The sequence below is a fragment of the Nerophis ophidion genome, linkage group LG11 (assembly GCF_033978795.1).
Source record: "Nerophis ophidion isolate RoL-2023_Sa linkage group LG11, RoL_Noph_v1.0, whole genome shotgun sequence".
Lineage (NCBI taxonomy): Eukaryota > Metazoa > Chordata > Actinopteri > Syngnathiformes > Syngnathidae > Nerophis > Nerophis ophidion.
Genome location: NC_084621.1, coordinates 5,850,294 through 5,864,826, shown reverse-complemented (window position 1 = coordinate 5,864,826; position 14,533 = coordinate 5,850,294).

Below are 14,533 nucleotides of genomic sequence, written 5' to 3'. Positions count from 1 at the left end.
ACGGGGGGGTCCTGGTGGGACTCGCCGGAATTTGGACACGGTTCACGTGCCGCCTCAGCACAAAAGCGTAGCTTGTCGGCTCGGGAAGGAGGCCTCACTCGCTACTTCCTTCTAGCAAAGGTAATGATCCTTCTTAAAACATTTACTTTATATGCATTATTAGGGTCCTTGGCCCATGGCAAAGGACTCCTGTGGAGTCCTTTGCCATGGGCCAAGGACCCTATTGAAACTGGTGCGTTTTATTATTATTCCACACCTATGCGCTGTAATTTGACCCCCTTAACATGCTTCAAAACTCACCAAATTTGACACCCACATCGGTCCGGCATGCCTTCCCAACTTATTAGGCAGCCAAACCAGAAAAATCAAAATTGCCCGCTAGCGCCCCCTAGGAAGAAAAGAAAAACAGACTGCTTGTAACTTCCGTTAGGAATGTCGTACAGACATGAAACAAAAACTGTCACGTAGGACTAACTTAGACCTACATTTCATAATTCTACCTTCTAGGGCAAAAATCAACAGGAAGTTGGAAAAAAACCCTTCAAAACAAAATGTTCGCAAAAAATTAAATTTTTGCCTCTTTGAGCTGAAATTTGACCCCCTTAAAATGCTTCAAAACTCGCCAAACTTGGCACACACATCAGGACTGGCAGAAATTGCGATCTAATGAAAAAAAAAAAAACTAAACTCAAAATTGCGCTCTTGCGCAATTTTTGATCAAAACACAGCAAAAACTGCTTCGAGGAAGAAAACACAGACAAAACTGCTTGTAACTTCCAGTAGGAATGCCGGAAAGACATGAAACAAAAACTTCTATGTAGGTCTCACTTAGACCTACATTTAGATGATTGACATCCTTCGGCAAAAATCAACAGGAAGTTGAAAATTACCCCTTCAAAATGAAAGTTTTGTAAAAACCCGTCACCTTTTTCAAACGTAAACTCCTGCGAGTGCGTTTGTCGTTTCGGCTTCAAACTCGCACAGGAGAGGGATTGAACCCTTTTGATTAAAACTATCCAACAAAATTTGGATTACTACTCCGGTTTTGATTTTACGCGCCTTCAAAGAACCCCTGCGCAAAGTTTCCTAAAAAATGTCATTTTTGCCTCTTTGAGCTGTAATTTGACCCCCTTAAAATGCTTCAAAGTGCAAGTTAAAGCTCCACTATGCAAAGCGAAAGCCATTTATCAACAACATCCAGAAACGCCGATCTGTAATTTGACCCCCTTAACATGCTTCAAAATTCACCAAATGTTACACACACATCAGGACTGGCGAAAATTGCCATCTAATAAAAAACCAAACCCCAAAAGTCAAAATTGCGCTCCAGCGCCCCCTAGGAAAAAACCCAGACAAAACTGCTTGTAACTTCTGTTAGGAATGTCGTAGAGACATGAAACAAAGACCTCTATGTAGGTCTGACTTACACCAGGGCTTGGCAGCGGCCAAAGGCGGACCCGACCAACGCTGCTTGCAGCTTTAATTTTATTTGTAATGTTTATTACTCTTTTAAACGTTGGTGTTTTATAAAAAAAACTGCATGCAACCCAGTGAGACACATCCGTCTCTGTCCTATCCTGTCCTATAACTCTGCAAATCTCTATTTAGCTATTATTCTATTTTTCTGGAAGTAAAAAGAAAAAAGAATCGGTTGAATAAAAGAAATTGTGAATGTGGTTACGTGTACGAAACCCCAAAACCAGTGAAGTTGGCACGTTTTGTAAATTGCAAATAAAAACAGACTACAATGATTTGTAAATAGTTTTCAACTTATGTTCTCAACCTTTTTTCCAGTGATGAACATTTTTTTTTAAATTCAAGTACCCCTCTAATCAGAGCAAAGCATTTTTGGTTGAAAAAAAAGAGTGAAGTGAAGTGAATTATATTTATATAGCGCTTTTCTCTAGTGACTCAAAGCGCTTTACATGGTGAAACCCAATATCTAAGTTACATTTTTAAACCAGTGTGGGTGGCACTGGGAGTGTATTGCCCAAAGACACAACGGCAGTGACTAGGATGGCGGAAGCGGGAATCGAACCTGCAACCCTCAAGTTGCTGGCCACGGCCACTCTACCAACCGAGCTATACCGCCCCTAAAGAGATAACGAAGTAAAATACAGCACTATGTCATCAGTTTCTGATTTATTAAATTGTATAACAGTGCAAAAATATTGCTCATTTGTAGTGGTCTTTCTTGAACTATTTGCGGGAAAAAAAAGATATAAAAATAATTAAAAACTTGTTGAAAAATAAACAAGTGATTCAATTCTAAATAAAGATTTCTACAAATAGAAGTAATCATCAACTTAAAGTGCCCTCTTTGGGGATTGTAATAGAGATCCATCTGGATTCATTAACTTAACATTTCTTCACAAAAAAATTAATCTTTAAATTCAATATTTATGGAACATGTCCACAAAAAATCGAGCTGTCAACACTGAATATTGCATTGTTGCATTTCTTTTCCCAGTTTATCAACATACATTCATATTTTGTTGAAGTATTATTCAATAAATATATTTATAAAGGATTTTTGAATTGTTGCTATTTTTAGAATATTTAAAAAAAAAAATCTCACGTACCCCTTGGCAGACCTTCAAGAACCCCCAGGGGTACGCGTACCCCCATTTGAGAACCACTGGAGTAGACTGCAAATACAAGACATTTAATGTTTGAACTGAGAAAATTCCAAATAATCATTAACTTACAATTGCAAAAAAGTGAAGTGAAGTGAATTATATTTATATAGCGCTTTTTCTCAAATGATTCAAAGCGCTTTTACATAGTGACACCCAATATCTGAATAACCGGATAAAAAGTTGGAACGTGGGCATTTTTACCACTGTGTTACATGGCCTTTCCTTTTAACAACACTCAGTAAACATTTGGCAACTGAGGAGAGCAATTTTTGAAGCTTTTCAGGTGGAATTATTTCCCATTCTTGCTTGACATACAGCTTAAGTTGTTCAACAGTCTGGGGTCTCAGTTGTGGTATTTTAGGCTTCATTATGTGCAACACACATTTTCATTGGGGGACAGGTCTGGATTATAGGCCGGACAGTCTAGTACCCGCACTATTTTGCTATACACATGGATTGCCATTGTCTTGTTGAAATAATCAGGGGCGTCCATAAAAAAGACCTTGCTGTGATGGCAACTTATGTTGCTCCAAAACCTGTATGTACCTTCAGCATTAATGGTGCCTTCACAGATGTGTAAGTTACCCATGCCTTGGGCACTAATTCATCACAGATGCTGGCTTTTAAACTTTGGGCCTATAACAGTCCAAATGGTTCTTTTCCTCTTTGGTCCGGAGGACACAACATCCACAGTTTCCAAAAACAATTTGAAATGTGGACTCGGCAGACCACAGAACACTTTTACACTTTGCATCAGTCCATCTTAGATGAGCTCGGGGACAGCGAAGCCAACGGTGCTTCTGGGTGTTGTTGATAAATGGCTTTCGTTATGCATAGTATGGTTTTAACTTGCACTTACAGATGTAGCGACAAACTGTAGCTACTGACAGGGGTTTTCTGAAGTGTTCCTGATCCCATGTGGTGATATCCTTTATACACTGATGTCGGGTTTTGATGCAGTACCGCCTGAGGGATCGAAGGTCACAGGCATTGCCGCTTACGTGCAGTGATTTCTCCAGATTCTCTGAACCTTTTGATGATATTACGGACCCTAGGTGCTGTATTCCCTAAATTCCTTGCAATAGCTCGTGGTGAAATGTTGTTCTTAAACTGTTGGACACGCATTTGTTCATAAAGTGGTGACCCTCGCCCCATCCTTGTTTGTGAATGACTGAGCATTTCATGGACGCTGCTTTTAAACCCAATCATGGCACCTTCCTGTTCCCAATTAGCCTGTTCACCTGTGGGATGTTCCAAATAAGTGTTTGATTCCTAAATGTAGGCAGTCTTTTTTGCCACTAGTGCCAGCTTTTTCGAAACATGTTGAACGCATCAAATTCCTGATATTTGCAAAACATGAAAAAGTTTACCAGTTTGGACATTAAGTCTTGGAAGTCTATTCAATTGAGTATAGGTTGAAAAGTATTTGCGAATCATTGTACTCTGTTTTTATTTACGATTTATACAAAGTGCCAACTTCACAGTTTTTTTTTGGTTTAGTCGTTTATATTAAGGGGCTTATTCTGATGACAAAATGAGCTTTTCGTTCTTCCAACTTTGCTTATTCATGCACACATTAGCATCCGGCAATGTATATCCAACATACGCTATTTTTTGATGTACTGTACTTGTATATGATTTCACATCTGTATGGTAATGTAAAATTTAAAAGCGACATATGGAAATAAGACATTTAAATTGCTTGTAACCTTTCAGTATCCGTCACTTTTAACTGGCTATCACAGGAGCCGTGCTCAGCAATTGTCATGGTAACGCATAATAACATTGCCATGGTGACATGGTGGGGAGGAGCAGAGGCTCATTTGCATAAAACCGGGCAGCCCACAAAATAACACAATTAGTCACAGACAAGTTATTAAAAACGTTCAATATTATTATTTTTTAAATAATCCTTCAAATTAATTCCTTCAAAATGACATAATCCTAATCATCATGATTTGAATCCATCAATATTCTGATACCTTTTATTTTAAAGTATTTTAAGATGTATCCAACAATTCATTAAAGGTTCTAACCCAGGGGTGTCCAAACTTTTTCCACTGAGGGCCGCACACTGAAAAATCAAAGCAAGCGGGGGCCATTTTCACAATTTTTTATTTTAAAAACCAATACATGTATAAAAATATACATTTATGCCTCCACTCAGTTATGATCCCAGGGACCCCAAATGGTTTTGGTAAAAAAAAAAACAATATTAAAAATGTGTCATTATTCAGTATTATTATTTTCATTATTATTCAAGTTTTAAATCTCTAGATCAACATTAGGGAAAAAAAATGGAAAAAACACAAAATATGCAATATTTTCACCCAATACATTTTTTTTAAGGTGGAATATTTGATATTGTATAATTGGAGCCTTAATTTTGGATTTTGATTCATTATTATTTTTTGAGCAATGTCACTTAAAAACAAATCACACTAAAATAATTGGGGATACAAAAACGTCCTACTCGTTAAAGTGTTAGAAAAATAAATTATATATTTTTTTTTTACCGTTTATTTTTATCACAATAATCTCGAGATCAACTTCAGATCTATCTGTCAATTATTAGTTTTATTGTTGTTTATGTTTTTTGTTTGTTTTAGGCCCTTCTTTTTTTTTAAAAAAAATGGCAAAACACACAATATGCAACATTTCCCCCCAAAAATTTTCAAAGTGGAATATTTAATGTGACGTAATCGGAGCCTTGAATAGGTCAATAATTCAAAATGACGTTGATTTTGATTCATTATTATTTTGTAAAGAAAGAAACAGCTTTGTGTTATAAGAGTAAGCATTGCAACAATTTCTTGTTACATTTCACCTGTTTGCTCTTTTATACCACTTTTTGTGTTTTTAATGATTTTCAATTGTATTCTTAAAATGTGTTGTGGGGCCGTTTAAAAAATAACCCGCGGGCCGCAAATGGCCCCCGGGCCGCACTTTGGACACGCCTGTTCTAACTGAATTGTTCTCACTTGTGTTAGGGAAAAAATCTTCAGGTCATTTTCAGGTGTGCCCCAACTAGGTTTCACTATAGATATATAGATATATATATATATATATATATATATATATATAGATAGTACTTTATTGATTCCTTCAGAAGAGTTCCCTCAGGGAAATTAAAAACACATATTTAAAAAACTTTTTTTTTAAAATATTACAAATTTTCCAATGTCTTCATATTGTCATGACCTGTCTTGTTTTTTTGTTATTGATTCCATAGATTAGTGTTTAATTCTCCTAAGTTTGGGATTTAGTTTCTGTTTTCGGGGTTCCTTAGCAACGCTTGGTTGCTAGGTGCCCTGATTGTACTTACCGTTATCTGATGAGCGATCAAGAAACTCACCTGTCCCTGATCGCTAATTAGAGAGCTTTATACGGGCAAGTCCATTGTTCACTACACGCGACTGTTGTGTTTGAGTCGTGCGCAGTATGCTACTGCTTTCCTTGTGCTACGTTAAATTTGACCTTACTATGACTAACCTTGGTATGTTCGCCCTTGAGATTTGAAATGAAAAAATCAATATTACCTGCACGCCTTCCATTGCTTGATTCCCCTTGTAGAGCAGTGCTCATACAACAGCAGCAGCCAGCCTCCGAAGCTCCCATTCCCTTCCCTCTGTTGCAAGTTTTGTTGATTCTATGTAACATGTTAATGTGTGCTAAGGTATTTTACATAGGCCTCAATCCGGACCCCCTCGCCTGTGGGATGTTCCAAATAAGAATTGATGAGCACTCCTCATCGTAATATCAGAAAGTTCAGAGAATTTGGAGAAATCGCTGCACGTAAGCGATGGTATTACGGACCTTCAATCCCTCAGGCGGTACCGCGTCAAAAACCGACATCAGCGTGTAAAGGATATCACCACATGGGCTCAGTAACACTTAAGAAAACCGCTGTCAGTGACTACAGTATGCCGCTACGTCTGTAAGTGCAAGTTAAAACTCTAGGTAACACTTTAGTAAGGGGAACATATTCACCGTTAAAGGCCTACTGAAATGAGAGGTTCTTATTTAAACGGGGATAGCAGGTCCATTCTATGTGTCATACTTGATCATTTCGCGATATTGCCATATTTTTGCTGAAAGGATTTAGTAGAGAACATCGACGATAAAGTTTGCAAGTTTTGGTCGTTAATAAAAAAGCCTTGCCTTTACCGGAAGTAGCAGACGATGTGCGCGTGACGTCACGGGTTGTGGAGCTTCTCACATCTGAACATTGTCTACAATCATGGCCACCAGCAGCAGGAGCTATTCGGACCGAGAAAGCGACAATTTCCCCATTAAGTTGAGCGAGGATGAAAGATTTGTGGATGAGGAAAGTTAGAGTGAGGCACTAAAAGAAAAAAAAAAAAAGGTCCATTCTATGTGTCATACTTGATCATTTCGCGATATTGCCAAATTTTTGCAGAAAGAATTTAGTAGAGGACATCAACGATAAAGTTCGCTACTTTTGGTCGCTAATAAAAAACCTTTGCCTTTACCGAAAGTAGCAGACAATGACGTCACCCGTGGGAGCCTCTAACAAAAAGAGCTATTCGGACCGAGAAAACAACAATTTCCACATTAATTTGAGCGAGGATGAAAGATTTGTGCACTGCAAAAACTGAAATCTAAGTTAGATTAAATATCTCAAATAAGGGTGATATTTGCTTATTTTCTGTCTGATAAGATAATCCTCACTAAGCATATTTTATGTTAGACTGTTTTACTTGTTTTAAGGGTTTTGGTCCTAAATGATCTCAGTAAGATATTACAGCTTGTTTCAAAGATTTTTTGACTTATATTAAGTGAAACATGCTTGAAATTAGAATATCAACTGTTTCAAAGCGGTGTCATAAACACAAGTATAAAACTACTTTTTTAAAGTAATAATTTCTTATTTCAAGCATGAAAAAAAATATCATGACGCCGAGCACATATCATTATGTCAAGATAACGACACTAGCATTTACTTAATTAAAAAAAATATTTTTCTACATTTGAGCTAAAATGTTTCTTTTTTTTCTACCAAGAAAAGTGCACTTATTAGTGAGAATATACTTATTTTAAGGTATTTTTGGGTTCATTGAGGTTAGCTAATTTGACTTGTTTTGGAAAGTCTTGACAAGCCGAATTTTCTTGTTCTATTGGCAGATAATTTTGCTTAGTTCAAGTAAAATACCCCTCATTTTTCTATTTTTTTTCTTGTTTTTGAACACTGACTTTTTGCAGTGTGGCTGAGGATATCAATAGTGAAGGACTAGAAAAAAATAAAAAATAATAAAATAAAAAGCGACGGATCCAGGCGGCGGCAGTGTGAGCGTTTCAGATGTAATTAGACACATTTACTAGGATAATTCTGGAAGATCCCTTATCTGCTCATTGTTTTAATAGTGTTTTAGTGAGATTGTAAAGTCATACCTGAAAGTCGGATGGCTGCGGTGAACACAGTGTCTCTGAGAGAAGCCAAGGAGCCAAGATCACAGCTGCCTTTTTGAGTTGCACGATGAGGTCGCATAATCCACTGAAGTATCCGGTAAGAGCCGACTTAATATCACAATTTTTTCATCCAAAAACTTGCTGGTTGACGTAGAAAAACATGTTCGCTTGACCGCTCTGTGTTAAAGCTTCACAACAAACAAACACCGGCTGTGTTTCGGTGCTAAAGGCAGCTGCAATCCACCGCTTTCCACCAACAGCATTCTTCTTTATAGTCTCCATTATTAATTGAACAAATTGCAAAAGATTCAGCAACACAGATGTCCAAAATACTGTGTAATTATGCGATGAAAAGAGACAACTTTTACCCGTAAGTGGTGCTGGGGTAATATGTCTGCTACAACCCGAGACGTCACGCGCACGCGTCATCATTCTGCGACGTTTTCAACAACAAACTCCGCGGGAAATTTAAAATTGTAATTTTACTAAACTCTACTACGCAAAGCGAAAGCCATTTATCAACAACACCCAGAAACGCCGCCTGCTTCACTGGGCCCGATCTCATCTACGATGGACTGATGCAAAGTGGAAAAGTGTTCTGTCATCATCCGCGTCATCATTCTGCGACGTTTTCAACAACAAACTTCGTGGGAAGTTTAAAATTGCAATTTAGTAAACTAAACCGGCCGTATTGGCATGTGTTGCAATGTTAATATTTCATCATTGATATATAAACTAGTAGACTGTGTGGTCGCAAGTAGTGGCTTTCAGTAGGCCTTTGATTAGTTGCTTATTAAAGTAAAACATATTTTGGGTTATTTGGACACTAGGGGAACACATAAAGGTTAGGGTTACTAATGAGCAATAATTCTGAGGTTATTGAGGGAAGACTCTTACTGGTTGTATAATAAGGCCATGTAGAAAAAGGCATTAATAAGTACTTAATAATGACTAATTAAGAGCCACATTTTACTAAATTCCATGCTAATAAGCAACTAATCAATGGTAAATACGTGTTACCCATACCAAAGTGTTACTAAACTCTACTACGCAAAGCGAAAGGCATTTATCAACAACACCCAGAAACGCCGCCTGCTTCACTGGGCCCGATCTCTTCTATGATGGACTGATGCAAAGTGGAAAAGTGTTCTGTCATCATCCGCGTCATCATTCTGCGACGTTTTCAACAAGAAACTCCGCAGGAAATTTAAAATTGTAATTTAGTAAAATAAACCGGCTGTATTGGCATGTGTTGCAATGTTAATATTTCATCATTGATATATAAACTATCAGACTGCGTGGTCGGTAGTAGTGGCTTTCAGTAGGCCTTTGATTAGTTGCTTATTAAAGTAAAACATATTTTGGGTTATTTGGACACTAGGGGAACATATAAAGGTTAGGGTTACTAATGAGCAATAATTCTGAGGTTATTGAGGGAAGACTCTTAGTTAATGGCTTACTGGTTGTATAATAAGGCCATGTAGAAAAAGGCATTAATAAGTACTTAATAATGACTAATTAAGAGCCAAATTGTACTAAATTCTATGCTAATAAGCAACTAATTAATGGTGAATACGTGTTCCGCATACCAAAGTGTTACTAAACTCTAATACGCAAAGCGAAAGCCATTTATCAACAACACCCAGAAATGCCGCCTGCTTCACTGGGCCCGATCTCATCTATGATGGACTGATGCAAAGTGGAAAAGTGTTCTGTCATCATTCTGCGATGTTTTCAACAAGAAACTCCGTGGGAAATTTAAAATTGTAATTTAGTAAACTAAAAAGGCCGTATTGGCATGTGTTGCAATGTTAATATTTCATCATTGATATATAAACTATCAGACTGCGTGGTTGCTAGTAGTGGCTTTCAGTAGGTCTTTGATTAGTTGCTTATTAAAGTAAAACATATTTTGGGCTATTTGGACACTAGGGGAACATATACAGGTTAGGGTTACTAATGAGCAATAATTCTGAGGTTATTGAGGGAAGACTCTTAGTTAATGGCTTACTGGTTGTATAATAAGGCCATGTAGAATAAGGCACCAAGTACTTAATAATGACTAATTAAGAGCCAAATTTTACTAAATTCTATGCTAATAAGCAAGTAATCAATGGTAAATACGTGTTCCCCATACCAAAGTGTTACTAAACTCTACTACACAAAGCGAAAGCCATTTATCAACAACACCCAGAAACGCCGCCTGCTTCACTGGGCCCGATCTCATCTATGATGGACTGATGCAAAGTGGAAAAGTGTTCTGTCATCATCCGCGTCATCATTCTGCGACGTTTTCAACAAGAAACTCCGCGGGAAATTTAAAATTGTAATTTAGTAAACTAAACCGGCCGTATTGGCATGTGTTGCAATGTTAATATTTCATCATTGATATATAAACTATCAGACTGCGTGGTCGACAGTATTGGGTTTCAGTAGGTCTTTGATTAGTTGCTTATTAAAGTAAAACATATTTTGAGTTATTTGGACACTTGGGGAACATATAAAGGTTAGGGTTACTAATGAGCAATAATTCTGAGGTTATTGAGGGAAGACTCTTACTGGTTGTATAATAAGGCAATGTAGAAAAAGGAATTAATAAGTACTTAATAATGACCAATTAAGAGCCAAATTTTACTAAATTCTATGCTAATAAGCAACTAATCAATGGTAAATATGTGTTCCCCATACCAAAGTGTTACTAAACTCTACTACGCAAAGCGAAAGCCATTTATCAACAACACCCAGAAATGCCGCCTGCTTCACTGGGCCCAATCTCATCTATGATGGACTGATGCAAAGTGGAAAAGTGTTCTGTCATCATCCGCGTCATCATTCTGCGACGTTTTCAACAAGAAACTCCGCGGGAAATTTAAAATTGTAATTTAGTAAACTAAAAAGGCCGTATTGGCATGTGTTGCAATGTTAATATTTCATCATTGATATATAAACTATCAGACTGCGTGGTCGCTAGTAGTGGGTTTCAGTAGGCCTTTGATTAGTTGCTTATTAAAGTAAAACATATTTTGGGTTATTTGGACACTAGGGGAACATATAAAGGTTAGGGTTACTAATGAGCAATAATTCTGAGGTTATTGAGGGAAGACTCTTAGTTAATTGCTTACTGGTTGTATAATAAAGCCATTTAGAAAACGGCATCAAGTACTTAATAATGACTAATTAAGAGCCAAATGTTACTAAATTCTATGCTAATAAGCAAGTAATCAATGGTAAATACGTGTTCCCCATACCAAAGTGTTACTAAACTCTACTACGCAAAGCGAAAGCCATTTATCAACAACACCCAGAAACGCCGCCTGCTTCACTGGGCCCGATCTCATCTATGATGGACTGATGCAAAGTGGAAAAGTGTTCTGTAATCATTCTGCGACGTTTTCAACAAGAAACTCCGCGGGAAATTTAAAATTGTAATTTAGTAAACTAAACCGGCCGTATTGGCATGTGTTGCAATGTTAATATTTCATCATTGATGTATAAACTATCAGACTGCGTGGTCGGCAGTAGTGGGTTTCAGTAGGCCAACATATAAAGGTTAGGGTTACTAATGAGCAATAATTCTGAGGTTATTGAGGGAAGACTCTTACTGGTTGTATAATAAGGCAATGTAGAAAAAGGCATTAATAAGTACTTAATAATGACTAATTAAGAGCCAAATTTTACTAAATTCTATGCTAATAAGCAACTAATTAATGCTGAATACGTGTTCCGCATACCAAAGTGTTACTAAACTCTACTACGCAAAGCGAAAGCCATTTATCAACAACACCCAGAAACGCCGCCTGCTTCACTGGTCCCAATCTCATCTATGATGGACTGATGCAAAGTGGAAAAGTGTTCTGTCATCATTCTGCGATGTTTTCAACAAGAAACTCCGCGGGAAATTTAAAATTGTAATTTAGTAAACTAAAAAGGCCGTATTGGCATGTGTTGCAATGTTAATATTTCATCATTGATATATAAACTATCAGACTGCGTGGTCGCTAGTAGTGGCTTTCAGTAGGTCTTTGATTAGTTGCTTATTAAAGTAAAACATATTTTGAGTTATTTGGACACTAGGGGAACACATAAAGGTTAGGGTTACTAATGAGCAATAATTCTGAGGTTATTGAGGGAAGACTCTTAGTTAATGGCTTACTGGTTGTTTAATTAGGCCATGTTGAAAAAGGCATAATAGGTACTTAATGACTAATTAAGAGCCAAATTTTACTAAATTCTATGCTAATAAGCAAGTAATCAATGGTAAATACGTGTTCCCCATACCAAAGTGTTACTAAACTCTACTACGCAAAGCGAAAGCCATTTATCAACAACACCCAGAAACGCCGCCTGCTTCACTGGGCCCGATCTCATCTATGATGGACTGATGCAAAGTGGAAAAGTGTTCTGTCATCATTCTGCGATGTTTTCAACAAGAAACTCCGTGGGAAATTTAAAATTGTAATTTAGTAAACTAAAAAGGCCGTATTGGCATGTGTTGCAATGTTAATATTTCATCATTGATATATAAACTATCAGACTGCGTGGTCGCTAGTAGTGGCTTTCAGTAGGTCTTTGATTAGTTGCTTATTAAAGTAAAACATATTTTGAGTTATTTGGACACTAGGGGAACACATAAAGGTTAGGGTTACTAATGAGCAATAATTCTGAGGTTATTGAGCAAAAACTCTTAGTTAATGGCTTACTGGTTGTATAATAAGGCCATGTAGAAAAATGCATTAATAAGTAATTAATGATTAATTAAGAGCCAAATGTTACTAAATTCTATGCTAATAAGCAACTAATCAATGGTAAATATGTGTTCCCCATACCAAAGTGTTACTAAACTCTACTACGCAAAGCGAAAGCCATTTATCAACAACACCCAGAAACACCGCCTGCTTCACTGGGCCCGATCTCATCTATGATGGACTGATGCAAAGTGGAAAAGTGTTCTGTGGTCTGAGAAGTCCACATTTCAAATTTTTGGGGGAAACTATGGACGTCGTGTCCTCCGGAACAAAGAGGAAAAGAACCATACGCCTTGTTCTCGGCACAGAATTCAAAAGCCAGCATCTGTGATGGTATGGGGGTGTATTAGTGCCCAAGGCATGGGTAACTTACAAATATGTGAAGCCATTAATGCTGAAAGGTACGTAAATAAAAAATCCCGATTATTTCTGATGGAGTGGTACTGTAGGGCGGCCTGCATTATACTGTATTCATGTAAAAGCTGTGCAAAAGGGCTGTTGGAGCATTGACCACTTTATTTTTGCATGTGCTTACTAAGATGAATTTAATATTGCATGGGCACATGTGGAGAATTGAGAGTGCTCTCCAGCTGTCACTTAGAGCACAGCTACTTGGGCAATAAGTCACTGGTCTCCCACCTTACTCTGCAGGATTACTTCTCAGTCTCTCACACACATCACTTAAAAGGTGGAGCATGTAATAAGATGACCTACTTCGGATGTCCATCATGGTAATTATCGCTACCTTAGACATAAATTGTATCAAAACAGGAATACCCGTCAAAAGTACTTTGATAAACAGCAATTTAGAACCAATCAAAACCCTTCTTTTCGTCCAAAATATTGCTTAGAAACAAGAGACTTTAAATTGGTACAATACCCTCAGTCCGTTCCACGGAGCCACACCGTCAAGGGATTTCACAGCTGCCATCACACAAGTGATTGGGGAGCGTTTAATAATTCTAAGCATTGCATTTTGAAAGAGCTATTTGAACGTAGTCTTTTCCAAAAAAAAATAAGCTAACAATTAATTTGCCGAGCTGATTGATGTCAGTAAAACTCATTTCCCCACATGGGAGAAATGAAACATCCGTGAAACCCTCAGCAGCAACCTACATTTTCCACTGTCTTATAATCCAATTAGCTGGGTAGCTGCAGTGCGCGTCTAAGGATGTATCTCTGCCTCGCTCCTTGTAATAGATAGTAGAACATCTAACGCCACCGAGCATTACAACACTTACGTAACACTTAGAGCAGGGGTAGGGAACTTATGGCTCTAGAGCCAGATGTGGCTCTTTCGATAACTGCATCTGGCTCTCAGTTAAATCTTAGCTGGCATTGCTTAACACGATAAGTCAGTGTTTTTCAACCTTTTTCGAGCCAAAACACATTTTTTTCATTGGAAAAATTCTGAAGCGCACCACCAGCAGAAAACATTAAAAATTAAAGCTGCAAGCAGCGTTGGTCGGGCCCGCCTTTGGCTGCTGCCGCCGAGACTCAAGCCCTGGACCTACATAGAAGTTTTTTATTCATGTCTCTACGACATTCCTAACAGAAGTTATAAGCAGTTTTGTCCGTGTTTTTTCTTAGGGGGCGCTAGAGCTTACTTCTGATTTTTGGGGTTTGGTTTTTTATTAGATGGCAATTTTCGCCAGTCCTAATGTGTGTGTAAAATTTGGTGAGTTTTGAAGCATGTTAAGGGGGTGAAATTACAGATCG